Consider the following 27,042-nt stretch of genomic DNA (forward strand, 5'->3'; position numbering starts at 1 on the left):
GGATTAGAAGAAGAGCAAAACAGGCTTAAAACTTAAAAGGAATAAAGAAAGTTTATTAACAAAACTACAAGAATAAGAAATCAGAATAAAAGCTCCAGAAACCCTTTTTCCTCACTACCCAACCATTCCCTTGTTCACATGACAACATAGAGACAAAAAAAACCTGGCGGTTACAACAGTCCCAACTTTGATATAGTCTTTTCATCAGTCTTGGTAGAGAAAAAGAAGTTCTCTTCTGCCAGTCTATGGAGTTTTTCACAAGAAAACCATTTTCTCATGGCTTTCTATTTCTCTGATGCCAGCTGCCCAGAAAATTTTGCCATCAGTTCTCTCCTCCCATTTCACATCACTCTGAGGTGTGTTATAGGCCACAAGTCAAGTGGTGTCATTTTTAAGGATGAATTATTCAAAGGCAAAAGTCCTCTTCTTCTGTCTCTGTGATCATTTCTGGAAACAGAAGTTTTCTCTTTGCCTCTTAAGGGCCACAAATCTTCAACAACTCTCACTTCTCTGTTTCTGTTCCAGCATCTCATAAGATCACAACTACTCCACCTCTACTCAGCTTTATCAATGAATTACTTTTGCTCAGATCCACACTTTGAAATACTCCATTCCCCTCAAAATACTCTTTCATGAATTAAATTAGTTTTTTCAGAACTTATTGTCCATCTCCATAGCTTTAACAAAAGAATATTTCTGCTTATTAAGGCATCTCCTTATTTCTCTCCCCACCTGAAGCTTAATTCCTTTCTTCACTGTCTTTGATAGTTTATGTTGTCTCTCTACATGCTGATCACTCTCTTTCCCTCTCTCTGGAAAAAAGGATTAATCTGCAAGTCTCATCTGGGTAATGAAAGGGTTAAAATCTTGCCCCGGCTTTGTAGCTGGTTCTGTGATCTCAGTCGGAGCAGCAGCTGGAGCTGTCTGCGATGGAAGATTCTTCATGGCTGCTCTGGAGGAGTGTGGTCACTGTCTCAGCCCGCTGCAGGTCAGTGGCTTTCTCTCTCTTTACTCGGCAGTCTCTGGTGAAACTCAGCAGCGGCAGAACCTGCAGCTGAGCCAGGGAACCGGCCTGGCCCAGCAGCCCCACTGCACAAGGCCCAGCGAGCCCTCCAAGAAGGGGCTCCTGACACTTCACAGTCTCCATCCTCCCCAGGAACCCCAGAGCTCCGGCCAGCCCCGCTTCCCCCCGCGGCCTTGTCCGGCCTGGCGGGGGGAGGAGGCTGAACTGGAGCCCTGTTACCTCTTCAAAAGCCAGAAACCAAAGAGAGCAAGAAATTCCCAGGCTTAGGTCTTAAGGTGGTGTTCACAGGTTGATCTCACTTTTCAGTGGTCAAAACCACTGTCAGTTCTCAGAAATGGTTAGTTATTGGCCAGGAGATAAATCTCCCATCAGCCTCCAGCAGCCTTAACTTCCTTAGGTGTTTCCCTTTGTTTCTTAAATGCCAATCTATCATAGCCCCATATCACCTGGCCTTAAATACTTATTAAAACTTCAATTCTGTCCCTAGAACTTTACATTAGATCTCTTATTATTTAAGTTTATTGCAGAATTCTGAGCCTCGGTCATCTCATCATTTATGAGGCTGCTGCTTATTAAAAGAAAGCACTGAATGTCAGGTACATTAAAATGAAATGCTCAGTATTAGTAGTGATATGCCTGAACCTAGAGGTGGTTTTTCAGGCAAAAGCACACTTATGTTTGTTGCCAGGGAGACCACCATTTTCATGTTTCTGTTGTTCAGTTGAATAGCTAAGCACTAGAGTTCCAGAAATGTGTGATCCAGGCAACTGGTTATTTTCCCCTTGATACACTCAGCAAAATCTATTAAGCCACTTGCTTCTGTACTGTGGTGTTCTTATAGCAAGAGTATCTGCAGCCTGGGTACATCAGGCACTGAGTGTCCCTCAGCACAGTCCTTTCCTTGACCTTGGTAAACACAGCTATTCCTAACTCACATTTGAACATCTGTAGACAGATTCTTGATTGCTCTCATCTTGGCAGCTCTGTAATCCTCAGCAAAAAAAGTAACAATATAATGTCTGAAATATCTGTTTATCACCTAAACGCCTAATGTTCTTGGTGAAAACAGAATTTACCTTGCATATATAGGGCATGATTTACATTTGTGGTAATGTAGGTAAGGACTATGCACCATAGCTCTCCCTCTCTGGCTAGCTCCATGACAACAGCCCAGAACCCACTCTAATCTCTTCTGAAGATCAGTAAATGTCAGCTATGTTCTGAAAGAAATCAGTTTTAATTTTTTTAATGGACTTTCCTGTTCTGCCCATTCTCTGCTGTGTTAATCTGCATCTCAACCCAGCAAAGTGTCTGATCTACAGTTTGTAAGTGATAAATGTTCCTATTTGTCACTGCCATGTTTCAAATGCCACTGACATCCTTAAAGCCCTCATCAAGGTGTTAGTAAACTGTTAAATCCTGTTTTGTGTCAGTGGTCCTCTGCCTAATTTCTAATGCCATACCACAGCTAATGAGTTGCTGAGAGCACCAGTGGTGGTGCATCCCAGAGTTTAATGCATGAATTCCATGCAGTCCAAACAACAAAAAAAATGTATTTCCGAAAGAATGGTAAGTCCCTCAGTTCCCATGGTGTTCACTTGATCAAAATCGAGATTCTTCAAGTATAGTCAAAGATTAATTTATTCTGCGGACTTAGTACAAGCTCAAAAGATGTAGAAATGTAAATTTATGTAAAATTTATTTTGTAATGATTGTTTGCTAAAGTTACATGCCAGTAAATAGGGAGATGTCTGATATGGAATATTAGAATGTGGACTATGACCTGAGTTAGGCCACTTTCCTGAACTCCTGTGATTTAAAGACACGGCCATTACCAAGGTCATCTTTTTGTGTGTCTTGAAAATCACCACATTTGCCAACTTGCGGTTGCCTGGGACCCCACTCCCCAAACTAGGACTAGACTCCCCAAAACTTTGAAAATGCACTGGAAAAACACTCATGATGACATCAGCCAGCTCTTTACCCTTGGAATAATCTCACTAGGCCTCCCAAAGTTATAAGGATCCATCTGGGACAGTAAATCATGAAAAGGTTTGGGGGAGGACCAAAGCAGGATCTTTAAAATCCACAGCTGACTCCTGTCTCTGCCTGGTGCCTTGTTCAGCTGGGGGATAAGGTTGGATTATGAGGTGAACGTGGAAAGTATTTCGCAGGGTTTCTTTATCTCAAGTTTAACCTGAAAAGATGAGAAAGGCATATGCCCCCCCCCCCACCCATCCCTTTAAAATGAACTCCTATGAGGTATGTATGCTATCAAACTGTCCAACTTATTCCCATCTTCACGTTTTTGGAGTGTCCCAAATATGTAGTGTAGCTAGAGGAAGCAATCACTACTGGAATGTGGTGGTAGGCTGGCTGGTAAGTAGAGATCTCAGAAATGTTGCCTGCCAGTGTGATTATTTATCTGGTTAGGGATGGCTGCCCAGGGTCAGCACTCTTTAGTACTGAGATGAATTCAGCATCTCAGCCCTGTGTATAACAGAGCTGGCAAAAAGGGTCCAGAGTTGCTCAGGGTGAACTGCAAACAGTATGGAGCTATTGCAGTCATTCACCAGGAAGTTCTGGGGACACAAACAGAGCTTGAATCCCACTTTTCTAAATTCTGAATTTATTAGATTAGTATAGGTAATGCACTTCTGAGTGACATTTGCAGTCTTTCTTTAAGGCAGGCAGATAGATTATCAAAGTCAGTGTAATGTCTTTTTATTTCTTAGGTTCAAGAAGACATTTCAAACAACTTCTGTGAAAGATTGCCTGTCCTTGTAAGCATCGTAAAGTAAATTTGCAGGTCAGTTTTGGACAGGAAGATTCTGGGGAACATCAGCATGTGGTCTACTTGTTTCACTGTAACCAGGGTGGTGCCTGAGATTTGGTTTTGTGTGGAGCAGCCTGAGCTCCTCAGACCCTTAGGCAGCTCGAGTCTTGTATAACATATGTGCTGAGTTCAGCTCAAAGCAGAGCCAGTGACTTGCCCTGACTACCTCAAACTTTACAGCAATGGATGACAGTGTGAAATACTCTGGTATGTTCAACCTGTCCTTGCCCTCTTCCTTAGTCATCTTATTGAAAAAAAAATAAAAAAAAAAAAAAAATTACAGGCTAGATGAATACAGATGTATCTACCCTGTTCAAACATTCTCGTCAAGATTACAGAGATCCTTGCCACTCTATGAGTACTTGAACAGACAGCTCTTATTTTTCTTGAAATACATCTTAATCCTGCAGGACCATCAGGAAATACAAAAGCGGAAATTGCAATTGGAGTGGGGTAGCAAGTAAGCGAGATAAAATTTGGTTCTGCTCTCCATGACCTTCCTTAGGGACAAAAGTGGGTCAGGAGTTTCAAATTGTCTGTGTTTCAGAAATATGTTGTCTGTTTTTCCCTGTGTAGGATCAGGGCTCAGTACAGCTTTTCTTAACAGTGTTTGTCAGTCACCATTATTTCCCTTCAAAATCAAAATTAAAGTCATTAGTCAGTTAATAGAATTTATAATGTGGTTTTTTTCTCTCTCTGGATGCCTGAATTAATATCCCAGATCCTCAGTACCTCCACTGCATAATGACATTTCACATGCACAGAGGCAAAACCATTCAGCATACAAGCATTCTGATGATGAGTGCTCCAGCTGTAACACATCCCTCTACAGACAGAAGAGCACATTTGCTTGCTTGTTTACCTTTTGTAGCAGCATATGAAAACTGAAGTATTTCATGCCCTGTCTCCCTCCATTCCTCCCACTCATAATTTTCCTGAACATGTTTGATCATCGTGTATTTTTTGGCTGCCATGTATGAAATCTATGTTAACTCTGATTTCCTTCCTTAGTTTATTTCTGTATGCATATCTTTTAGCAAGTGAAAAGTGCCCCAATGTTTTCCAAGATAGCTGGAATTGAGGAAAACACAGAATATTACAGACATAGGCTCCTTTATTTAGCAGGAATATTGATGTATAGATATAGGAAAGAAAAACCCAACTTAAAACCAAGGAAATTATTTCAAAAAGGAACCTGTTGTTTGTTTTTTTTTTATCAAATCTGCAATTCCACAAGGCATTACTCTTACTCTTCATGTCTCAAAAAGAATGTCCCTTAACTCCATGGCTATGTGTAACAAAATAAATTTGAAATTTTAAATGTATCATGATGTAAATTTATCAAGAACTAAAGTCTACTTACAAACCCTATAAGAAAAATATCTCCGAACCTTGTTCGGAATGTAGATGGGAGCTTAAACAAGTTTTGCCTCTGCCCAGGCCTCTGACAATAGACAGTAATTTACTGAGGTGGCTAGCACCCCAAAACCCACTCTTGTTTGAAAGTTCTTAATAGTGGCCAGTTAGGTCTAATACAAAATGAATTATTTATTTAATAGACACAAATTTAACAGACTAATTTAAGAATTTAAAAGATTATATATTGCATAGGATAAACAAAAGAAATACTACTATTAGATAAATAATTCAGTGCATTGTAATAAGGTATTTATATTACAGCTAGTGAAGGAATAGTATAGATTAGGATTCCATGTATCTTATCATCCAAATTCTGGTGGAGCATACATAAAAAATCCTGTGCTCTGAATTTCACAGAATCACAGAATCACTAGGTTGGAAGAGATCTTCAAGATCATCGAGTCCAACCCAGCCCTAACACCTCAACTAAACCATGGCATGGAGTGCCACATCCAGTCTTTTTTTAAACACCTCTAGGCATGGTGACTCTACTTTTCGGCAAAAGTTACCACAAAGATGCATCCAATTGTTGGAGGGGAAACCTACATGTTTCCAGGGGTTATGTAGGAGACCTCTGCCTCCATGAAAATTTGTGTCACTTTTATAGTGTAAAAGTAGTGTTTTTCAGTCAATAATTCCTAACTTGTCTCTCTCTATATCTTGGTCTCAAAGCAAAGATGTTTATCTCTCAGCTGGGGATCTCGCCCTCTTGGTGTCAGAGATAACTCCAGGCATCTGTCTGGCCAGGGTTATCTCGGCCATATGCACCAGCTGATAGACATAGCAGATGAGCTTTCTGTGGTTGAGTGGTGGGGGGAAACATCCTGCCACAACCCATGGTTGCTTTTTACTTTCTCCTCATAAGCTTCTTAATATGGATTTACAAACTGCAAGTCAGAAGTCAAAAAAGATCCTTTTCACTGACTTTTGCTAGTATTAGATTCACTGTTTCTCTTCTGTGGCAGAACATATGGATATTCATATGGTTCTGGCTATGTAAATAAGAGCCTTTCACAAGGATTCTAGCTATAAAGGATGTTTCAGAGGTAGCTGAAGACTCTCAAATTAAAGTATGCTAAAATGTCCATAACATGTTCAGAAAACAAAATATGCTGCAAATTTAATGTGTGGTTTATATAGTTTTTTCAAGCATAAAGATGATATTCTTTTAATGTATCTTAAAAATTTCATCCCGTCTTGCAAACACAGCATTGTTTTTCCTATTTTAGTCTCTCACACAATGTTGCAATAAAACGGAATTAGGTAATTCAATAATTCAAAATTACTGGAAAAATTACTGGAAAATTACTGGAAAAAAACATTTTTCCATGTGCACTAAATCAAAAAAGATTGTTCAGCAGCTAAAATTTAAAAGAACAGCAACAAAACATACAACCTTTGACTTTACATGTCAAGAAAACCTAAACTGATTTGGGACAGCTACTACTCTTTTTCAATGAGCGCTGATTCTGTGCTTCACACAATTGAAAAAATTGAATATGTGGACATTAGCTCAAAGTTCTTATATTTTTGCAAATCACAGCACAATTAGACTTCCAAATGACAGACCTTTATAAGGAGAAATAAGGTATTTGGGATATTCTACCTATCTACCTATCAAGAATTTCCTTGTGCAAGCCAAGGGTTGAAAAACAGGCACAAATCTCCATTGCTCTGGCCTTTGATGTCCCTGCACCAAACTGTGTGGCTGGGGAAGATTTGGGGTTAATTAGCAAAGTGATGTCACTTGGGGTCCTGCATCACTAATGTGTTCATTTTCTTGAGTTATTAAAAAAGAAACTGCTTTTCTTGGTCTCCTCACTAGCATCTGATCTGAAACCTCTTCTGGGGGGTCTTTACAAGAAGATCTTTGCCCAGTGTACATGATGTGGAGGGTGACCCACAATTTTATGTGATACATATACACTCTGAAGACCAGAATATAATGTTGGCTATAGATATTAGGAGTGAAAGGGATCTATTAGTTCACTTGCATCCCAAATAAAATGCATGTTTACCCTTTGTGCTACAATGAAATTATGAAATAAATCACTTTATGGATTTGCTTGAAATTCACAACCAAGCTGTACAACACAGAAAACATTGCCTGATATTCCACTACAGCATTCTCCTTTCTTAGGCTTTTCTTCTGCTCCCTGGTAATGATGGGAATAGGAAGCACAAATCATAGTAATCTGAAAGTTAACTCCTTTTAGAAGTTTGGGACCTAGAATGGTTTATTACACTTAGAAAGGTTTTACAAGTAAGTACTCCTTGGAATCACAGCATTGATTTTTAACATAGGATTGACCATTACACCTTCTAATATTTACTTCTCTCCTAGGTATTTAAATCATGTTAGGAAGCTTTGTAATGTTCCTCTAATTTATATCTAAAAAAAATCAATTGAGTTAAAAACGCCACAATGGGAACACATATGTTTTCTTTGCAGAAAAAGACTTTTTGTTGATATAATTTGAGATGAAAACTACTTGTGAGAGAGAGAGATCAGAGAGGGCACGGTAGATTTGAAATGGCTTTGTTATTTACTTTGGAACTTACTGTGATCAGGTGAAAGTTATCAATATACTACTGTGCAGATAAAAATTTTCTCATACAGAAGACATTTAGGGAAGGACGGGAGCAAGCACCAGTGTGTTGGCTATGAATGTAGCACACCTGCTATGTAGCTGAAGCCTAGTATTGTATCTCCTCAGCTGCAAATCTACAACTTCAGACGGTTATTAGCATAAATTCTAGAATCCTAGAATGGCCTGGGTTGGAAGGACTCTTAAAGAGCACTGCATCCCAACTTCCCTGCCTTGGGCAGGGACACTTTCCACTAGACAAGGTTACTCAAAACCCTGTCCAGCCTGTCCTTGAACACTTCCAGTGATGGGACATCCACGACTTCTCCAGACAACCTGTTACAGTGCCTCAGCACCCTCACAGCAATTAATTTCTCCCTAATATATAATCCATCCTTTTCCACTTTAAAGCCATTATCTTGTGTCCTGTCACTATATCCTTTCAAAAGCTACAGAGAAATCCTGCTCTGTTGCTTACAAGGGGTAAATGGACAAGGATGAGGTTTGCTCAGGGTTTCTCAGCCCAGTAGCAATTCTGTGCAATATTGAGCCTGTTCTAGTCTTCCAAAGGAACTACGAATTTCTGTATTCTCCAGGTGAATCTCTAATCCAAATAAACATCAGTACCATCTGTCATAATACAATTTGCAAACATCTGCAAACCCGCTGTAGATGTCTTTCTGTAACAGAATTATAAGGCAAATTTGTACCTAAAGAGTTATAAATGGTAAGAGTTTGACATGGGATTTTGTGAAGTGTCATTTAAAATAACCTCATCTGCTCCAGAACAGAAGTTGCTAAATTCAGTCAAAATTGAGCATGATTTTGCTTCAATTTATTTTTAGCTCATGCAAGCAGATTTTAAAATAAAAATATAACATCATTTTTAAAACATAGCATTAGTTAGAATGGTATTTTTCACTTATTAAAGTAAAAATCATTGCAAGGTCAAAATAGCTCTCGAGGTTTCCACCAGTACCTGTCATTCAGATTGTTAGCTGCTTCTGCATTTGGAACCATTACAGATGATCAAGAAATATCAATAAATGTTCAGCAAAACTGCAGGCTGATATTTTGCTATAGTCTGGAAGCCATACAAACCCTAAAGCAGACCAGCTTGTGAAATTGCTTCTTTGGAAAACGAAGTGATCACCAAAAATATCTCACAGGTTGAGCAAGAAATAATTGGTGTATTTGCTTTCTTCATTCACAATGAACTAATTGAAATTCTGATAGATTCCTGCATGTAAATAATCATGGCACTGATGTACTATTCAAGGAATATTCAATGTGTGTATCAGTATCTCCAACTCTATTAATCTGCAGAAAGACAATTTTAAAATAAAATCCCTTCAGGGATTTATTGGCTTATTTATGGCTGTCACTGTCTTTTGCAGCACTCACATGATCCAGTGAAACTTGCCAAAGGTCATCCAGAAGAGCATATGTTATAAAAGAAGCGGATGTCTCTTTATGCCAATGCCAATAGAGAAAATTACTGTTTGAGCTGAGCTACAAATTCAGTTCCCTGAAGTAATTTAGAATATATTTCTTTAGAAGTCCTAATATATCCTTCTAGGTCAATTCGGTTTTTAGCACCATTTGAAGTTAAATGTTTTGTGGAGGCTAACACCTGGCTATATTTAAGAAGGCAATGCAATCATCTTTTTAGACATTATTTTAAATTGGTATTTTAGAATTGATGAAAGTAAATGGAAATATTCCAAAACATCCTGCCAAGTGTAGAAATTCATAATTTACTCACTGAGGACTGAAAGCTACAAATCCAGTAGTCACTTACAATAATCTGGTCCTTAACTACTGAGGTAATGGCAATCAAAATTTCTAAAGCTTGAAGTCTGGGTATCAGATCTCAGAGACTCCCTTAGACCTCCCTTAGACCTCCCAGGTGGATTTCACTTCCAAATGCTGAAAGTAATCCAATGCTACTGGGAATGCTACAGGCTGTTAGTTTGGAATTGAAACCATGTTGGTTAGGAAGAGTTTTTAATTGAAAAAGAATGTGTTTTCTGTGTGGATCAATGAAGTAAAAATTTTAACTTTGTCTGGCAGGGAAAGTGTGCATGAACAAATTTTCTGAAAGGTGATTTCAAGGGGAAGACATGAGGTGGGACCTCAGCTGAGCTCAGTGGCAGGACTGAAACTTAAAAGGGCAAAGGAGCACTGGCACCTGCTTGCCCTTGACTTACCATCCTTAATGCCTGCTGGGAGGGCAGACACTCATTATTCCAGGCCCTGGGTTCCAGTTCAGCCACTTCAGGTTACAGAAAAGAGGTATTACTGCATGTTTAGAAGTTAAAACCATGTGTCTCTCTCTCCCACAAATTAACTGTTCTCTGCATGTCTTATAATTACTTCCTTTAGAGGTTGCTAGCCAGCATCTAAAAATATTTTCTGTCAAAGCTTGTGTCGTGTTCATTTTGTGCATTTATTTGAGGCAAAGAAAGGGTTAATCAATGACCAGGAAACTTTCAGAGGTTATGCCATCCTTTCTGAAACAACAGCTCTATAAAAGAGAACCCATAAAACAGTGAGACATTTAGCCTGCTGCTGATCTGGTTTTCACAGAACTCACAGAATTCACAGAATGACTAGGTTGGAAAGACCTTCATCAAGTCCAACCCATGCCCTAACACGTCAACTAGATCATGGCACCGAGTGCCACATCCAGTCTGTTTTTAAACACATCCAGGGATGGTGACTCCACCACCTCCCCGGGCAAACCATTCCAGTACTTTGTCACTCCTTCTGTAAAAAACTTTTTCCTAATATCCAGCCTGTATTTCCCCAGGCACAGCTTGAGACTGTGTCCTCTTGTTCTGTCAGTTGCTGCCTGGAGAAAGAGACCCCACCTGACCACATCCACCTTTCAGGAAGTTGTAGAGAGTGATGAGGTCACCTCTGAGTCTCATTTTCTCCAGGCTAAACAACCCCAGCTCCCTCAGCCATCCCCCACAGGGTTTGTGTTCCAAGCCCCTCACCAGCCTCGTTGCCTCCTCTGGACGCGCTCAAGCGTCTCAACGTCCCTCCTGAACTGAGGGCCCAGAACTGGACACAGCACTCGAGGTTCTCACCACACAGCCTCACCAGTGCCGAGTTCAGGGGGAGAATGACCTCCCTGCTCCTGCTGGCCACACCAGTCCTGGTACAGGCCAGGATGCCATTGGCCTCCTTGGCCACCAGGACACACTGCTGGCTCATGTCCAGCTGGCTGTCCCCAGTACCCCCAGGTCCCTTTCTGCCTGGGCACTGTCCAGCCACACTGTCCCCAGCCTGTAACGCTGCAGGGGGTTATTGTGGCCAAAATGTAGGACCTGGCACTTGGACTTATTAAACTTCATCTTGTTGGACTCTGCCCATCCATCCAACTTATCCAGGTCTCTCTACAGAGCCCTCCTCCCTTCCAACAGATCAACACACACTCCCAACTTAGTGCCCTCTGCAAATTTACTAATGAAAGATTCAATTCCCTCATCCACATCATCAATAAAAATATTGAACAGAACTGGCCCCAGCACAGACCCCTGAGGGAAACCACTGGTGCCCAGCCCCCAGCTGGATGCAGCACCGTTCACCACCACTCTCTGGGCCCGGCCATCCAGCCAGTTCTGAAGCCAGCACAGAGTGCTCCTGTCCAAGCCGAGGGCTGCCAGCTGTTCCAGGAGTGTGCTGTTTTAGCAGGCAGATAACCAGTTTTGGCATGGTCCTTGCAGAAGAACCTCCAAGAGGGGGTTCTTTACTCTCTGTTCTCACCTGGAGATTTATGTTTCCTTTCTCCTTCCATCTGGACAGTTCTTATCAACTCAGCTAGATGGTTTCAGTACAAGTTAAATATTACTAATGAGAAGAAGTTTCAAAAGAATGGATATTATTATATTTTTTTGAAAAAAAGCCCTGTTTTTGAATATGTCCTAGGGATCCAATACCTGGAGGCAAAATTTTAACTTGTCTCTCTCCCAAAAGCCATATTCAAGGCACTAGTCCTTGAATGTGCCAGTGCCTTTCTGAAGTTCTGTAGACTTCACGCATTTTGGTCAAATCAGTTGCTTAGGTTTTGTCTCTTTTCTTGGATTTGTGAAATGGAAATAATTCCACTCACTTTAAAAAAAAAAAAAAAATTAAATGCTGTTTAAGTGAACAGAATTCAGTACCAAGGGTTACTTTTCTTTGTTAATATTAATGTTTGGTACCAGTAGGTCATTTTCATAAAACAAACTGCTTGAAGACTTTTACTGCCCTTCCCTTCTCTGTACATTGTAAGAAACTAAATTTTTGTGAAAATTCTCTGCAAATTTAAGATAGCTCCTACAAAAGCTATACTCCCTGTTTCTCTGTTGTCACTATTAAATGCCATTAGTGTCAGTCCTATTCATGGAGGCATGATACAATGTAAAAAAACACTTTTTTCCATGTTCCAACCTAAACCTACTATAGATATGTTTCTGCAGTCTTTTTGTTCCTGTGAGATCAGACTTTCACTGTCCCCTGCCCAAAAAATTGGAAGCGTTGTGTTCTTTGTGGATCTGTGAAAATTGTATTTATTTTTTTCTTAATTAAAATATTGTTTGATTTTCTGAGATGTTACATTATTAATGATGATGAAGTCATAACAAAAATAATAAAAATATAGTCTGTTATAAAAAAGACATTGATATTGGAACAGAAACAGAACAAGCCATCATTATTTCTTTACTTCAAGGGGGTGTTCAACAACATTCCCACTACAAAGACTTTAAAGAAACCTTCCAGGCTTCAGCTACACCCTGGTAGGCAATTGAAGAAGCTGCAATTACTCAGCTATTTTGCCTTTCCAAAAGTATCTCTTCTAGTGAAATATGCTAGATATTTTATATAACAAACGAATGACAGATAGAGAAAATCCCACCACAACAACCATCTAACAAAAGATAAGCAAAATACACCAATTAAGAGTATGATACAAATAAAAAATAGAAATGAAATCCTTCAGACTGATGCTTTCATTTAACCTATTCCTTCATGTTCTGTGTCCTAGCTTTATGTGTAGTTAGTAAATGACCCATGTATTCTTGATTTCTCTTAACTTTATTTTTTATCTCTTTAAAAATACTGAAAGTAGTACTTGATCTAAGTGACGTGAGATTAATTTTTCATTTAGGAGATGAGTATCTAGTATTTTCTTTTTAATAACTTGATAAATTGCTGTGCATTCTGTGCCTTATGTCAGGATTTATTTTAACACCGATTACCTAACTGTAATCTGAAAATTATAATATTAATAAGATTTTTTGCTGCCTCCTCCTTGTGTTCTTCAGGTTGTTAATCTGTTGTCAAAACAGTTCCAGTCAGGAAGTTTGATAGTAAGCAGAGGGTATAAAATCATCAAACAGACCATTTTTCTTTGCTAGATTCAAATCCAAAGACTTTGGTTTCATCATATAAATATATAGTTCTTAGGAATGTACATGCATGCATGGAGAGATTACATGGAGCTCACCTGGAATCTGAAAATTCTGAGCACTATCATAGATTATTTTAATCTAATAATAAAATATAAATAAATGGTTTGGTTTGTGGGTTTTTCCCCAAAAAATGGAAGATAATGACTTATCAAGTAAACATACAATTCTGTATTTGTATGTTAATGTCCCATTGATTCCCCCATCTATCATGCTTTTCATAGATGCTCCTTCCTCAAAATTGTGTCACTTCTTTTGGTTTTATTAGTGGTGCAGCAGAAAAACTTTCAATTTGATAAAAAAGGTCCTTCTGCTTGTTGGAAGATACAGAAGGATTTTATGTGTGATGGGATAGATTCTCAGCTGGCAAAAGCTAGTTTACACTAGTCAGGTTGAATAGCCCCTGCTTTCATGTGCAGCTGGAATTGTGCTAGGCCACATAAGCATGTTTGTTTGAAATGTCTTCTTTAAAAAGCTGCCTGAGAGTGTCTGAGAGGGAGTACAGCAGTGGTGGTTCATATTGCATGGGAAAAGTCAGCCAAGAAATAATGCCTGGGGATTAGGACCGTCCTCCAAAGTATAACATTTCACTGGGAAAAGTATTGCTCTCTCATGAAACAAGGGAAGGTGCACAGAGGATATGTTTGTAGGGGATTAGTCAAATAGTGTGCTAGCAAGTTAGTCAAGCTTGTGGTACAGGATGCAATGGCTGTGCTAAGCATTTCTGGTCTGTGTTTCAGCATCACCTTCGATGGGAAGTAGGGAAAAAATGAACTGTATTAGGACTGTTCCAACAGCATTGAAAAGATCCTTTTGCTCTTCAGAGCAAATTGACAAGACATTGACTCCCGTTACTTTAGCTGAGTTTCTGGTAAATACTAAGTATTGCTTTGATCCAATCCATGTATTAGATTACAGTAGATGAAAACAGAGTATGTTGGCCTGTGGTTTTTTGATATCAAATGCATGTGTATTTTTAAAGCCAATTCACATGGAAAATCTGGTAGACATGAAAACTAATTCACCTTTCCCTTGTAAGTGAATAAATGTGATTTCCTACCCTTGGAAGTACTAAATTATACAAACCTTAAGTCAGATGAAACCTGTTATATCATAATTCAGCTGTTCTCTGAGCTTCAACATACTTGAAATTCTGGAAACAGGGGTTGTTGGAGGGTGTTGACTCCTTTCACTCCCTTGAACTCAGACCATCATAAAGAATCTACACCACAGTCTTATATTTTAATTCCACGACTGAGTTGAAAAGGCACAGTGTCACTTCATGAGGAACAGAAAGTCCATTGTTCCATCAGTCCATCACTGGAGTTTTTTTCACCAGAAATAAACAGAAGCAGAAAGAAATGATCTGGTCATCTCTTTCAGATGGAATCTCAGAGGAAAAACTACAGAGCCTACATGAAGAGAATAGAAATAATTCCAAGTTTGAGAATGCTTATTTAATATGTAACTACTTACATATAAAGTATATGAAAACCCAAAAGAAACATGAAAGCTTAATTATATTGTGACTATAAGTAAAAAGAGTATCCATTGAGAGCCTACCTCCTGAGGAACATTACAAGGCAAATTCCAGTAGCAAAGAAGTGCAGGCTAGGGCAGATTTTAATAAAATACTTAGATAATCTATTTTGATAACCCTTGAAAGATTTGCTCATCATCCACATTCATCTGTCCAGCAACCTGTCCTTGGTTAGCTATGCTCCGTGTAGCAGTTTTGGCTTACTCAGATGACTGTTCATTAATTGTTCATGGGGAGATCAGGTGATGGGGTCTTATTGAACTTTTCCAGAACATTTTGAATCTCTTCAATGTGCTGACCTCAAACCAAGAATCTGCTGTGGCACTGAGATGTTTTTCAATTAAATCTATACATAGCTGGTTATTGGGCACGCAAGATATTGGGCACTACTTTGACAGTATATTTGTTTAAAGACTTCTGTAGTAGATCAATATTCCTATGGAATATTTAGCTAAGAACACTGTGTTTTCAGCTTCCTTATTTGTTTTCCCCCATACTTTGGTGGAGATTTTTGCTTCAACCCAGAAAAAATTCAGAAGTAAACTTGTTAGTATCTTTAATAAATGTGGCTTTGGTTAAGTAGTTTTCTATTTCTTTAAAACCATTAACTTGTGCTTAGTGTGGTAGGGTCACAGAAAACTATAAAATAAACACAGTTTAACATTATTAACTAAGGCTTCTAAATACCAAAAGACGAAATGAAAAATTTATAACTGACCACAACTGAACACGGTCTCCTAAAATTAAGCTTAACTTAAACTTTTTCAGCACAAAGCTGTAGGGGATGTGCAAACTGGCTATACACAAATTGCCTTCAGCTAATCTATAAAAGATGCCATAGGATTTGATTAAAAAGAATCATGAATATTTATGTTACTCTTTGGAAGGAGAATTAGAGTATTCTACGAAACTGGGATTTTTACACAATGTTTCATCACTTACATATAATGCTTTTCTGGAGGAAGATAACTGTGCTGTGTCTATATAATAAATTCCACAGTAGAGTGAGCATCCATGGTCAAGGAAAGCTGTATGCTAACTCATCCTCTTCCTCTCTGTCCTCCTATATAAAAGCAAAGCCAGTGAACTTGACAGTAGACACTGTCTGAAACAGTCAATTAAGAATGAAAAATAATTACAACCAAGGAAAATCAGCCTGTTCAAATGATAAAAATCATTCATTATATGACTAACATAATACTTTAATGAAAACAGATCGTTGGAAATATGTCCAGGAGAATAAGAATTCGAAATCTGTCCATAAGGAGTGGTATTCTTGAGATAAAACTCATAAAGTTATAGAAGGAAAAACTCAGATAGCAATGAATGTAAATGTTATTGTTTTTTGACACTGGAGTAACATGAGCTTTCACAAGGGGTATAGAGACCTGGCATGACGCGGAATACATTTGCTACTGCCTTCTGTAGCACATCAACTTAGTGAAAAAATAATATACTAGATTGTTCACTAAGTGTAAACTTGCATTTAAGTCTGGAAGTCTTTAAGTCCCTCTAAAGCTTACAACTGTGTTGCTGTGTTTCATGTTATGTTCTGGGTGGTTTCACTTTCCAACAAAAAGTTAAACATTTGCAGCACTCAAAGAAGGCATATAAGCTTTGACTTACTGTCCAATGAAGGTTGAGAGAATTAAAAATGCTGAGAAGCATTCAGGCTTTGTACAACTGTTTTTCTCTGTTAACATGCTAGTGGGGGGAAAAAAGTGCATTTTGCAAATTTTGTCTAAAATATTCTGATCAATAGGACCATTGAAAATAATATCTCTAGTAACAGAAAAGTGTTTGGGGCATGCCAGTAATTAGGATGTAAGAAAGGGGATGGTCCGGCACAACGAATATTTGCATTCTTGTACACATGGTTACGTGGACATGAAGACAGAGCAATACGACTTCTTTTTTCAAGGTGGTCTATTTGAAATTAAAAGTTTCATAGTATGACAAAGTGTAAGGTTAGAGGTACAATATAAAATTAATTCAGAATAAGGAAGGGAATCTCACAAAATAAAAGATTCTTTTGCAATGTTTTGACTAAAAAAGCCAAAGTTCCTTGATATATTAATAGGTACAGGAAATGGAAGTAGCAGAAGGCTTTTTACTTCTTTATATGATATTAAGATGTCAGGCTTGGAGTCCCACAGGGAATTTTGGTGCCTTTTTTTAAAAAAAAAACAAAGATATACTGAAAAACTGGAGAAAAATCGGAGGGGTCATTAAAAATTAGTCAAAGAGTGAAGAAGAAGTCTTAAATAGATTTAAAGCCCTTAAAGTGCATAGCTTGTAGTCAAAAGAAAAGTTTGGCAAGGTAATGAAACCTGGCCACCATTGTTTTTCATTGCCACAGGCTTGGTGAGCACTTTACATGTAAATCACCCTCTCTTTGTACAAGTTGTTACTAATATTGTTGCTGTTATTTTCTTTTCTTATTGCGTTTCCAATAAATTGTTCCTGTGACCTTTGACTTTAGAACTTCCTGTTATGGGGAGTGGAAGTGAGTGCTGGTGGGAGCACTACATTAGGACTTACCTTTCTTAAACCACAGTCTTACATTTCAATCATGATGTTAAACATAATATATCAGGTTACATCTAGACAAAGAGGTGTGTTTTGTATCTGCCCAAGCCCAGATGCCCTGTAGAAACAGCATAGTTGGCAGGGGCTGCATGAAAATCACAGTACAAGTCATTCTTCTAGGGCTGGCTAATGCCATATGTACACCACACATACCTTGGTTGTCTACCTATATACAGCCTGAAAAGGAAATAACAGAAAAATATAACATCTATCAAGTAAGTGTAGGTGAATAACTTGATTATAAGTAGGAATAGTCAGCATTAGAAGGAGTGCATATTTTAATCAGAACAGAAGAGAGAGTGAATGGGAACCAGGGATATAACAAAGCACTTGGTGTGGTCTGGTGTTTCCCCTTCCAAAATAAGCTGTGGAAGTTGCCACAAATAGAACCATAGAATCATAGAGTATCTATAACTGGAATGAACCAATAAGGATCAAGTCTGACACCATGCTCCTTGTAGAACTACCTCAGACTAAGTTATGTGGCTAAGAACATCATCCAGATGTTCCTTGAAGACATTTTGAGTTGTTATGGTGCCGTAACAACTTCCCTGGGGAACTTGATCCATGGACCAACAGCCCTCTCACTGAACCTTTCCTAAAATAAATTTTGAACTTCCCCTGATGCAGTTTTATTCTATTTCCTTGTGTTCTACCTTTGGTCACCACAGAGAGGAGATAAATATTTCCTCCTCCCCTGCTATCCCCTCCATCCTTTCCCCTTAGGAAGCTGTAAGCTGCCATGGGGTTATCTCTCAGTTTTCTCTTTGTCAAGCTAAACAAAACGAATGGCTTCAGCCACTCCCCATAAGTCTTGCACTCAGGACTTCTCATCCTGGTTGTCCACCCCTGTAAATATTTCAACACTTTGACTGTTTTGAATTGCTTTAAATTCATATCTTATAACAATTTTTTTAGTCCTAGGACAGTGCAGAATCTATGCATGGCTTTAAACAGTAGAGTTATTTTGAATATGAAGTGGAACAGAACTATTTCTGTTGTTTAGGATTACTTTCGTAGTATCAAAAATGCATTCCTGTGATAGGACTCTGGATCTGATTTGAACAGTCTTATGATGAACCCATTTGAAAATACTGCCAAACAGAAAAGAAAAAGCTGCTTAGTAACAGCAGTGATAAGCCAAGAAAATGCTAGGGACATTTTTTATAGCACATGTGAGATAAAGATAGAGATAGATACAGGTATTAACTTTCCTTTGCAGCTCTGCAAGCATATGGAAATTAACCTTACAGTTCTAATGCACATATGACTTTTTTCACTAAATTGTTTAAAATTCATTTGTCCATGTTTCCCATTACTAGCTCTGTAAACCACAGTACCACAAATTCAAAAGGCCAGGTATAGCAGAGAAGTTGCTGCATATCTTCTCTTGCTTCTATCTGTCTCACTGCATCAATTGAACAAATATGTATCTTGCAGAAAAAGAAAACCACTCATCTTGCAACATTTGTAGTTTAAGCACAGAGATTCAGAAAGAAGTACTATTTTCAACACACACCCATATCCGGTCAGATACAAACTGCTGAACTTGTGAAGCCATGCATTCATTAATTTGCAGTGTGTGTGGATGGAGTATTAGGTTACAAGGGGTTTTTTAGGCTTATTTCTCATTTACTTGCTTTTTCTATTTAAAGAGACAGAAGGTGGAGCATTGCAATTTTTCTGTCTGATGCACCAATGTATAACCACAGGCACATCTACCAGAGAACTGGAAAATTTACTACTCCCTTCCCTTTCCCTTCCCTTCCCTTCCCTTCCCTTCCCTTCCCTTCCCTTTCCCTTCCCTTCCCTTCTTCCCTTCCCTTCCCTTCCCTTCCCTTCCCTTCCCTTCCCTTCCCTTCCCTTCCCTTCCCTTCCCTTCCCTTCCCTTCCCACACCTTCCCACACCTTCCCACACCTTCCCACACCTTCCCACACCTTCCCACACCTTCCCACACCTTCCCACACCTTCCCACACCTTCCCTTCCCTTCCCTTCCCTTCCCTTCCCTTCCCTTCCCTTCCCTTCCCTTCCCTTCCCTTCCCTTCCCGCACCTTCCCTTCCCTTCCCTTCCCTTCCCTTCCCTTCCCTTCCCTTCCCTTCCCTTCCCTTCCCTTCCCTTCCCTTCCCTTCCCTTCCCTTCCCTTCCCTTCCCTTCCCTTCCCTTCCCTTCCCTTCCCGCACCTTCCCTTCCCGCACCTTCCCGCACCTTCCCTTCCCGCACCTTCCCTTCCCGCACCTTCCCGCACCTTCCCTTCCCGCACCTTCCCTTCCCTTCCCTTCCCGCACCTTCCCTTCCCTTCCCGCACCTTCCCTTCCCGCACCTTCCCTTCCCTTCCCGCACCTTCCCGCACCTTCCCGCACCTTCCCTTCCCGCACCTTCCCTTCCCGCACCTTCCCTTCCCTTCCCTTCCCTTCCCTTCCCTTCCCTTCCCTTCCCTTCCCTTCCCTTCCCTTCCCTTCCCTTCCCTTCCCTTCCCTTCCCTTCCCTTCCCTTCCCTTCCCTTCCTTCCCTTCCCTTCCCTTCCCTTCCCTTCCCGCACCTTCCCGCACCTTCCCGCACCTTCCCTTCCCGCACCTTCCCTTCCCGCACCTTCCCGCACCTTCCCTTCCCTTCCCGCCCCTTCCCTTCCCTTCCCGCCCCTCCTTCCCTTCCCTTCCCTTCCCTTCCCTTCCCTTCCCTTCCCTTCCTTCCCTTCCCTTCCCTTCCCTTCCCTTCCTTCCCTTCCCTTCCCTTCCCTTCCCTTCCCTTCCCTTCCCTTCCCTTCCCTTCCCTTCCCTTCCCTTCCCTTCCCTTCCCTTCCCTTCCCGCACCTTCCCGCACCTTCCCGCACCTTCCCGCACCTTCCCGCACCTTCCCTTCCCTTCCCTTCCCTTCCCTTCCCTTCCCTTCCCTTCCCTTCCCTTCCCTTCCCTTCCCTTCCCTTCCCTTCCCTTCCCTTCCCTTCCCTTCCCTTCCCTTCCCTTCCCTTCCCTTCCCTTCCCTTCCCTTCCCTTCCCGCACCTTCCCTTCCCGCACCTTCCCTTCCCTTCCCTTCCCGCACCTTCCCGCACCTTCCCGCACCTTCCCGCACCTTCCCTTCCCGCACCTTCCCGCACCTTCCCGCACCTTCCCTTCCCGCACCTTCCCTTCCCTTCCCGCACCTTCCCTTCCTTTCCCTTCCCTTCCCTTCCCTTCCCTTCCCTTCCCTTCCCTTCCCTTCCCTTCCCTTCCCTTCCCTTCCCTTCCCTTCCCTTCCCTTCCCTTCCCTTCCCTTCCCTTCCCTTCCCTTCCTTCCCTTCCCTTCCCTTCCCTTCCCTTCCCTTCCCTTCCCTTCCCTTCCCTTCCCTTCCTTCCCTTCCCTTCCCTTCCCTTCCCTTCCCTTCCCTTCCCTTCCCGCACCTTCCCTTCCCTTCCCGCACCTTCCCTTCCCGCACCTTCCCTTCCCGCACCTTCCCGCACCTTCCCGCACCTTCCCTTCCCTTCCCGCACCTTCCCTTCCCGCACCTTCCCTTCCCTTCCCTTCCCGCACCTTCCCTTCCCTTCCCTTCCCGCACCTTCCCTTCCCTTCCCTTCCCGCACCTTCCCTTCCCTTCCCTTCCCTTCCCTTCCCTTCCCTTCCCTTCCCTTCCCTTCCCTTCCCTTCCTTCCCTTCCCTTCCCTTCCCTTCCCTTCCCTTCCCTTCCCTTCCCTTCCTTCCCTTCCCTTCCCTTCCCTTCCCTTCCCGCACCTTCCCTTCCCTTCCCTTCCCTTCCCTTCCCTTCCCTTCCCTTCCCTTCCCTTCCCTTCCCTTCCCTTCCCTTCCCTTCCCTTCCCTTCCCTTCCCTTCCCTTCCCTTCCCTTCCCTTCCCTTCCCTTCCCTTCCCTTCCCTTCCCTTCCCTTCCCTTCCCGCACCTTCCCTTCCCTTCCCTTCCCTTCCCTTCCCTTCCCTTCCCTTCCCTTCCCTTCCCTTCCCGCACCTTCCCGCACCTTCCCTTCCCTTCCCTTCCCTTCCCGCACCTTCCCTTCCCTTCCCTTCCCTTCCCTTCCCTTCCCTTCCTTCCCTTCCCTTCCCTTCCCTTCCCTTCCCTTCCCTTCCTTCCCTTCCCTTCCCTTCCCTTCCCTTCCCTTCCCTTCCCTTCCCTTCCCTTCCCTTCCCTTCCCTTCCCTTCCCTTCCCTTCCCTTCCCTTCCCTTCCCTTCCCGCACCTTCCCGCACCTTCCCTTCCCGCACCTTCCCTTCCCGCACCTTCCCTTCCCGCACCTTCCCTTCCCGCACCTTCCCTTCCCTTCCCTTCCCTTCCCTTCCCTTCCCTTCCCTTCCCTTCCCTTCCCTTCCCTTCCCTTCCCTTCCCTTCCCTTCCCTTCCCTTCCCTTCCCTTCCCTTCCCTTCCCTTCCCGCACCTTCCCTTCCCGCACCTTCCCTTCCCGCACCTTCCCTTCCCGCACCTTCCCTTCCCGCACCTTCCCGCACCTTCCCTTCCCGCACCTTCCCTTCCCGCACCTTCCCTTCCCGCACCTTCCCGCACCTTCCCTTCCCGCACCTTCCCTTCCCTTCCCTTCCCTTCCCTTCCCTTCCCTTCCCTTCCCTTCCTTCCCTTCCCTTCCCTTCCCTTCCCTTCCCTTCCCTTCCCTTCCCTTCCCTTCCCTTCCCTTCCCTTCCCTTCCCTTCCCTTCCCTTCCCTTCCCTTCCCTTCCCTTCCCTTCCCTTCCCGCACCTTCCCTTCCCGCACCTTCCCTTCCCTTCCCGCACCTTCCCGCACCTTCCCTTCCCTTCCCTTCCCGCACCTTCCCTTCCCGCACCTTCCCTTCCCTTCCCTTCCCGCACCTTCCCTTCCCTTCCCTTCCCTTCCCTTCCCTTCCCTTCCCTTCCCTTCCCTTCCCTTCCCTTCCCTTCCCTTCCCTTCCCTTCCCTTCCCTTCCCTTCCCTTCCCTTCCCTTCCCTTCCCTTCCCTTCCCTTCCCTTCCCTTCCCTTCCCTTCCCTTCCCGCACCTTCCCGCACCTTCCCTTCCCTTCCCTTCCCTTCCCGCACCTTCCCTTCCCTTCCTTCCCTTCCCTTCCCTTCCCTTCCCTTCCCTTCCCTTCCCTTCCCTTCCCTTCCCTTCCCTTCCCTTCCCTTCCCTTCCCTTCCCTTCCCTTCCCTTCCCTTCCCTTCCCTTCCCTTCCCTTCCCTTCCCTTCCCTTCCCTTCCCGCACCTTCCCGCACCTTCCCTTCCCGCACCTTCCCTTCCCTTCCCGCACCTTCCCTTCCTTTCCCTTCCCTTCCCTTCCCTTCCCTTCCCTTCCCTTCCCTTCCCTTCCCTTCCCTTCCCTTCCCTTCCCTTCCCTTCCCTTCCCTTCCCTTCCCTTCCCTTCCCTTCCCTTCCCTTCCCTTCCCTTCCCTTCCCTTCCCTTCCCTTCCCTTCCCTTCCCTTCCCGCACCTTCCCTCTTCCCCCTTCCTTCCCGCACCTTCCCTTCCCTTCCCTTCCCGCACCTTCCCGCACCTTCCCGCACCTTCCCTTCCCGCACCTTCCCTTCCCGCACCTTCCCTTCCCGCACCTTCCCTTCCCGCACCTTCCCGCACCTTCCCTTCCCGCACCTTCCCGCACCTTCCCTTCCCGCACCTTCCCTTCCCTTCCCGCACCTTCCCTTCCCTTCCCTTCCCTTCCCTTCCCTTCCCTTCCCTTCCCTTCCCTTCCCTTCCCTTCCCTTCCCTTCCCTTCCCTTCCCTTCCCTTCCCTTCCCTTCCCTTCCCTTCCCTTCCTTCCCTTCCCTTCCCTTCCCTTCCCTTCCCTTCCCTTCCCTTCCCTTCCCTTCTCGCACCTTCCCGCACCTTCCCGCACCTTCCCGCACCTTCCCGCACCTTCCCTTCCCGCACCTTCCCTTCCCGCACCTTCCCTTCCCGCACCTTCCCGCACCTTCCCGCACCTTCCCTTCCCGCACCTTCCCTTCCCGCACCTTCCCTTCCCGCACCTTCCCTTCCCGCACCTTCCCTTCCCGCACCTTCCCTTCCCGCACCTTCCCTTCCCTTCCCTTCCCGCACCTTCCCTTCCCGCACCTTCCCTTCCCGCACCTTCCCTTCCCGCACCTTCCCGCACCTTCCCTTCCCGCACCTTCCCTTCCCGCACCTTCCCTTCCCGCACCTTCCCTTCCCTTCCCTTCCCTTCCCTTCCCTTCCCTTCCCTTCCCTTCCCTTCCCTTCCCTTCCCTTCCCTTCCCTTCCCTTCCCTTCCCTTCCCTTCCCTTCCCTTCCTTCCCTTCCCTTCCCTTCCCTTCCCTTCCCTTCCCTTCCCTTCCCTTCCCGCACCTTCCCGCACCTTCCCTTCCCTTCCCTTCCTTCCCTTCCCTTCCCTTCCCTTCCCTTCCCTTCCCTTCCCTTCCCTTCCCTTCCCTTCCCTTCCCTTCCCTTCCCTTCCCTTCCCTTCCCTTCCCTTCCCTTCCCTTCCCTTCCCTTCCCGCACCTTCCCTTCCCGCACCTTCCCTTCCCTTCCCTTCCCGCACCTTCCCGCACCTTCCCGCACCTTCCCGCACCTTCCCTTCCCGCACCTTCCCGCACCTTCCCGCACCTTCCCTTCCCGCACCTTCCCTTCCCTTCCCGCACCTTCCCTTCCTTTCCCTTCCCTTCCCTTCCCTTCCCTTCCCTTCCCTTCCCTTCCCTTCCCTTCCCTTCCCTTCCCTTCCCTTCCCTTCCCTTCCCTTCCTTCCCTTCCCTTCCCTTCCCTTCCCTTCCCTTCCCTTCCCTTCCCTTCCCTTCCCTTCCCTTCCCTTCCCGCACCTTCCCTTCCCGCACCTTCCCTTCCCTTCCCGCACCTTCCCTTCCCGCACCTTCCCTTCCCGCACCTTCCCGCACCTTCCCGCACCTTCCCTTCCCTTCCCGCACCTTCCCTTCCCGCACCTTCCCTTCCCTTCCCTTCCCGCACCTTCCCTTCCCTTCCCTTCCCGCACCTTCCCTTCCCTTCCCTTCCCGCACCTTCCCTTCCCTTCCCTTCCCTTCCCTTCCCTTCCCTTCCCTTCCCTTCCCTTCCCTTCCCTTCCCTTCCCTTCCCTTCCCTTCCCTTCCCTTCCCTTCCCTTCCCTTCCCTTCCCTTCCCTTCCCTTCCCTTCCCTTCCCTTCCCGCACCTTCCCTTCCCTTCCCTTCCCTTCCCTTCCCTTCCCTTCCCTTCCCTTCCCTTCCCTTCCCTTCCCTTCCCTTCCCTTCCCTTCCCTTCCCTTCCCTTCCCTTCCCTTCCCTTCCCTTCCCTTCCCTTCCCTTCCCTTCCCTTCCCTTCCCTTCCCTTCCCTTCCCTTCCCTTCCCTTCCCGCACCTTCCCTTCCCTTCCCTTCCCTTCCCTTCCCTTCCCTTCCCTTCCCTTCCCGCACCTTCCCGCACCTTCCCTTCCCTTCCCTTCCCTTCCCGCACCTTCCCTTCCCTTCCCTTCCCTTCCCTTCCCTTCCCTTCCCTTCCCTTCCCTTCCCTTCCCTTCCCTTCCCTTCCCTTCCCTTCCCTTCCCTTCCCTTCCCTTCCCTTCCCTTCCCTTCCCTTCCCTTCCCTTCCCTTCCCTTCCCTTCCCTTCCCTTCCCTTCCCTTCCCGCACCTTCCCGCACCTTCCCGCACCTTCCCTTCCCGCACCTTCCCTTCCCGCACCTTCCCTTCCCGCACCTTCCCTTCCCGCACCTTCCCTTCCCGCACCTTCCCTTCCCTTCCCTTCCCTTCCCTTCCCTTCCCTTCCCTTCCCTTCCCTTCCCTTCCCTTCCCTTCCCTTCCCTTCCCTTCCCTTCCCTTCCCTTCCCTTCCCTTCCCTTCCCTTCCCGCACCTTCCCTTCCCGCACCTTCCCTTCCCGCACCTTCCCTTCCCGCACCTTCCCTTCCCGCACCTTCCCTTCCCGCACCTTCCCTTCCCGCACCTTCCCTTCCCGCACCTTCCCGCACCTTCCCTTCCCGCACCTTCCCTTCCCTTCCCTTCCCTTCCCTTCCCTTCCCTTCCCTTCCCTTCCCTTCCCTTCCCTTCCCTTCCCTTCCCTTCCCTTCCCTTCCCTTCCCTTCCCTTCCCTTCCCTTCCCTTCCCTTCCCTTCCCTTCCCTTCCCTTCCCTTCCCTTCCCTTCCCTTCCCTTCCCTTCCCTTCCCGCACCTTCCCTTCCCGCACCTTCCCTTCCCTTCCCGCACCTTCCCGCACCTTCCCTTCCCTTCCCTTCCCGCACCTTCCCTTCCCGCACCTTCCCTTCCCTTCCCTTCCCGCACCTTCCCTTCCCTTCCCTTCCCTTCCCTTCCCTTCCCTTCCCTTCCCTTCCCTTCCCTTCCCTTCCCTTCCCTTCCCTTCCCTTCCCTTCCCTTCCCTTCCCTTCCCTTCCCTTCCCTTCCCTTCCCTTCCCTTCCCTTCCCTTCCCTTCCCTTCCCTTCCCTTCCCTTCCCTTCCCTTCCCGCACCTTCCCGCACCTTCCCTTCCCTTCCCTTCCCTTCCCTTCCCGCACCTTCCCTTCCCTTCCCTTCCCTTCCCTTCCCTTCCCTTCCCTTCCCTTCCCTTCCCTTCCCTTCCCTTCCCTTCCCTTCCCTTCCCTTCCCTTCCCTTCCCTTCCCTTCCCTTCCCTTCCCGCACCTTCCCGCACCTTCCCGCACCTTCCCGCACCTTCCCGCACCTTCCCTTCCCGCACCTTCCCTTCCCTTCCCGCACCTTCCCTTCCTTTCCCTTCCCTTCCCTTCCCTTCCCTTCCCTTCCCTTCCCTTCCCTTCCCTTCCCTTCCCTTCCCTTCCCTTCCCTTCCCTTCCCTTCCCTTCCCTTCCCTTCCCTTCCCTTCCCTTCCCTTCCCTTCCCTTCCCTTCCCTTCCCTTCCCTTCCCTTCCCTTCCCTTCCCTTCCCTTCCCGCACCTTCCCTTCCCTTCCCGCACCTTCCCTTCCCTTCCCTTCCCGCACCTTCCCGCACCTTCCCGCACCTTCCCTTCCCGCACCTTCCCTTCCCGCACCTTCCCTTCCCGCACCTTCCCTTCCCGCACCTTCCCTTCCCGCACCTTCCCGCACCTTCCCTTCCCGCACCTTCCCGCACCTTCCCTTCCCGCACCTTCCCTTCCCTTCCCGCACCTTCCCTTCCCTTCCCTTCCCTTCCCTTCCCTTCCCTTCCCTTCCCTTCCCTTCCCTTCCCTTCCCTTCCCTTCCCTTCCCTTCCCTTCCCTTCCCTTCCCTTCCCTTCCCTTCCCTTCCCTTCCCTTCCCTTCCCTTCCCTTCCCTTCCCTTCCCTTCCCTTCCCTTCCCTTCCCTTCCCTTCCCTTCTCGCACCTTCCCGCACCTTCCCGCACCTTCCCGCACCTTCCCGCACCTTCCCTTCCCGCACCTTCCCTTCCCGCACCTTCCCTTCCCGCACCTTCCCGCACCTTCCCGCACCTTCCCTTCCCGCACCTTCCCTTCCCGCACCTTCCCTTCCCGCACCTTCCCTTCCCGCACCTTCCCTTCCCGCACCTTCCCTTCCCGCACCTTCCCTTCCCTTCCCTTCCCGCACCTTCCCTTCCCGCACCTTCCCTTCCCGCACCTTCCCTTCCCGCACCTTCCCGCACCTTCCCTTCCCGCACCTTCCCTTCCCGCACCTTCCCTTCCCGCACCTTCCCTTCCCTTCCCTTCCCTTCCCTTCCCTTCCCTTCCCTTCCCTTCCCTTCCCTTCCCTTCCCTTCCCTTCCCTT

Source organism: Poecile atricapillus, chromosome Z (genome assembly GCF_030490865.1).
Source record: "Poecile atricapillus isolate bPoeAtr1 chromosome Z, bPoeAtr1.hap1, whole genome shotgun sequence".
NCBI lineage: Eukaryota > Metazoa > Chordata > Aves > Passeriformes > Paridae > Poecile > Poecile atricapillus.